Below are 3806 nucleotides of genomic sequence, written 5' to 3'. Positions count from 1 at the left end.
CTTACTTGGTCGGTCTGTTCGAGGACACGAATTTGTGCGCCATCCACGCCAAACGTGTAACCATCATGCCAAAGGACATCCAACTTGCCAGACGTATTCGGGGTGAACGCGCTTAAATTTTTCCACATCGTGTTTCGGAAGAACAACACGAAACACGAATTTTATAACAAAAAAATCGGTTCTTTTCAGAACCTCAAACTTTACAGGCAAAAAAAAAAATATATCGCCCTTCAACCGGAAATGAATAAAATAAAAATGTCAATAATCGGTCGGTCCTCTCGATTCGGGTTGGGTTGCGGTCGTTCGTAAAATTTTATTGCATCCTGTCATCACCTACCTGCCAGCTGATGCTATCTATTTTATTTGGTTTCGCCGTAAGGATAGTTTTATTTCTTTTTTTCGTCGTAGATTATCGTGTGGCCCTGAAAAGGGCCATTTGTGCGTGCCCCGTTGCCGGTAGTACGATGATGACGTCGGAACGAGGCACAGGAACGAACATGAGTCGAGTATCCATCCACGTTTCTCACTTTTTCCTCTTCGGCGAAGCGGCCTTTTTCACCTTGACAGGAATGGCTTTGGCTGTCTTGGGTTTGGGTGCTTTGGGTTTTTTAGTCGGACCAGCCTTGTTAGATTTCTTCGCTTTGGAAGGCGATCGGGGTTTCGGGGCGGCTCTAGTTTTCTTTTCTGCCGAGGAGGCGGCCGATTTCTTGGCTTTCGCTGCGGCGGCGGAGGCAGCGACGGCGCTCTTCTTTTCGGCAGCAGTCTTCTTCGCTTTGGGGGAGGCTTGTTTTTTGGCTGTCTTCGAGGAAGCCTTGTCGGAAGTCGTCGCGACGGCGGTACGTTTGGCGGATGATTTTTTCGTCTTGGATGCGGCGGACGAAGCGGGTTTCCTCTTGTCGGAGGCGGAGGCGACTTTGGCACCACCGGAGGTGGACGAGGCGAGCTTGAACGAACCCGACGCGCCCTTACCTTTCGTCTGAACCAGAGATCCCGACGCCACGGCGCCTTTCAGATATTTCTTGATGAAAGGGGCGACCTTTTCGGCGTCGACTTTGTAATTTGCGGCGACGAACTTCTTGATGGCCTGAAGAGACGATCCTCCGCGTTCCTTGAGTCCCTTGATGGCGTTGTTTACCATCTCGGATGTCGGAGGATGGGACGGTTTCGCCCTGGGATTTTTCGCTTTTTTCTCTTTCTTCGCGTGGGATTGAGGGGTGGCAGCGGAACCGGTGGTGACCGATGATGCTGTTTGATTTTCGACGTCGGCCATCTTTCACGTTAAAACGTTAAAAGTTAATAATAATTATTGAAAAAACACTTGCTCACACACGTACACTTCGAGCACCTCGTGAACGAGAATTGAACAAAAAAATTTTCTAAGTCTTTATAAAATAGTCGCCACTGCGGACGGAAGACTGAACGCGCACCGCGTCCGCCGTCGAAGAAATTGCAGGCCTCGGAATCGTTGCCCGCGTGATGGCATCGTCCTCTTTCCTCGATCACCATCGCCACCGTGTGATCAAGCTGGCCGAACTCGGTTTCCGAAGTTTCCCTGGAGATAGCGAAGTTCGTCTCGGAACGTCGGTGGGTTTCGAATCAGGTACACGCCCCTCCAACCACCAGCCCTAAATCCGGGTCGTCACGGTTTCGATTCGGGACCGACGGTTTACGTCGGCGGTGCGGGGTAGACGCGTCGATTCCGGGAATCCATATTTCGTTCGCCGAAATATTGGTCCATCTCTTCCCGGAATACCGCGCCACCTTCTCGATTTTACGACATCTTCGCGTCGCCAAACGCTTCCGAAACGGTCGAAGCACAGAAAGGACCTGGTGTTCGAACCGAGGCAATTCCGACAACAGGATGCCGCGAACCGCCTCTCCGACGTTCAGGTCGATCGTTTTCGGCGGAAGTTGAAACGGGACGAGTCGACGACGGGTCCCGTTGCCGTCCGGACCCTTCGGGACGGCCGAAAGTCCGTCGAGAGGATCATCCGAAAGGAGACGGTCTTCATCGTCCGACCGATGCCGCACCTACGAGTTTTCCGATATTTTCTTCGACGGATCTTCAGGTTTTCTTCCTTTCTTCCGTCTTTCTCTCTTCGTAATTTCGTGTCCGACCTGCGTCGTCCGAAGTCGGGGTGAAGATCGAAGAAAAAACGCCAAAAATAACAACTCGTCAGCCACGCACACCGCGTTCGAATGTCTAACGGTCCAACTTGGATTTTCGAAGATCGCCGAATCCGAGGGACGATAAATAATAATAATAATAATAATAATGGTAATAAATAATAATGTTAATAATAATAATAATGATATGATGATTATAACGATAATTATTATAGATAGGTAAATAGAAACACAGGTCTCCTCTCGAAAATCGGAACTTCCTGATATTACTTACATATTTCGGTCGATCCAAATGTGGGAATCTCGTCGTCGTCGGAGCAAGCAGCGCGGTAGGTGGGGTGAAATTCTGGATTTTCCACCGCCGCCGGCGGTCGAAAAATGTGCGACACGGGAGATCGCCAGTCCGTCTAGTAGTCTCTCTTGTCGTTAGAGCGTGACGTGGTGGTTGTTGTGGGATTTCCCGTTAGTTCGGTCCGACGTCGGTCGTCAGAGGGTAAGTGCATACGGAAACGAAACGCATCGCGTTTTGATGTTCATATTCGTGCATCGGAATGTTAAAAGCAATATATTTTACACCAACGATCACACCTAAACACCACGGCAACGGCCATACCACGTTGAAAAGCACCGGTTCTCGTCCGATCACCGAAGTTAAGCAACGTCGGGCGCGGTCAGTACTTGGATGGGTGACCGCTTGGGAACACCGCGTGCCGTTGCCCCCCAACACTTTTTGTTTTTTTTTGAAATCCATAGCAACCACCGAACCGATTTGTTTTTCGTGCAGGTATTCGGAAACATGCACAGACCCGTATAATGTAGATTCATAGCTTTAAGTACTAGATAATTAAGAAAACAATTTTTTTTGTCGATTAATTGTAAACAATTGCAGAATAAAAACTCGTCAAACGGTAAAGGTTGTCGTTCGATCACCGAAGGTAAGCCACGCGGGCAGCGGTCAGCACTTGGACGGGTGACCGGTTCATTATATTCCTTCCGTGAGTTTAACAAAGATAACATATGCAAATGTCGTAAGTGCGACGAGGAAGACGGCGATCTTTTAATGTAAAAAAAATATATATTAGGTTACGCGTACATGCCACTTTGACTGCTGCTTTATTTTTTTGGTTTTTAAATAATTAGAGATCTGAATTCAACATATCAGTTCTATGTTATAATGGACAGACAATGTTGTATTCTTGGCCCCTAACACGTTAAGACCAACATAAAAACTAGAATAACTTACCATTCGTTAAACGTTAAACAATTTCGAACCACGTTTTTTTGAGCTCGAACAAACTCATAACACAACACTCATTTATTAGTCACTGGACCATTGTAAAACGAGAAGAGAGAAAAACCATGCGAAACTATTTTTAAAACGAAGAGAATAAAGGTTTTAAATGGTAGGGCTGTATGACAGACTTGTCAATTATCGTGGGGGGTACGGCTGAGATTTATGACGAAATCGAGCGGCGCCGGCGGTCGGTCACTTTCACGAAAGAGGTCTAAACACGGGTCGTTTACGATACCCTCTGGTTACTAGAAAAGTTCTAGACAGATGTTTGTCGGCTTTTCGAGGTATTTATTTGTGAGTCCAAAGACTCAATGGAGTAATATCGGACTGAAATTCCAAGATTTTGCTGTGTAATCCAAAAAACTATGTTCCTCGTAACATTTAA

At 47.2% G+C, this 3806-nt stretch overlaps 1 non-coding gene across 1 annotated transcript; it reads left to right on the top strand.

Annotated features, from left to right (window-relative positions):
- The first annotated feature begins 2726 nt into the window (after positions 1–2726).
- Positions 2727–2846, top strand: LOC138141006 (5S ribosomal RNA). Its single transcript, XR_011162909.1, has one exon. It is a non-coding gene; the product is annotated as a 5S ribosomal RNA (ribosomal RNA).
- Positions 2847–3806: the final 960 nt, after the last annotated feature.

This window comes from Tenebrio molitor, unplaced genomic scaffold (assembly GCF_963966145.1).
Source record: "Tenebrio molitor unplaced genomic scaffold, icTenMoli1.1 SCAFFOLD_775, whole genome shotgun sequence".
Lineage (NCBI taxonomy): Eukaryota > Metazoa > Arthropoda > Insecta > Coleoptera > Tenebrionidae > Tenebrio > Tenebrio molitor.
This window is presented reverse-complemented; position numbering and strand designations above follow the sequence as displayed.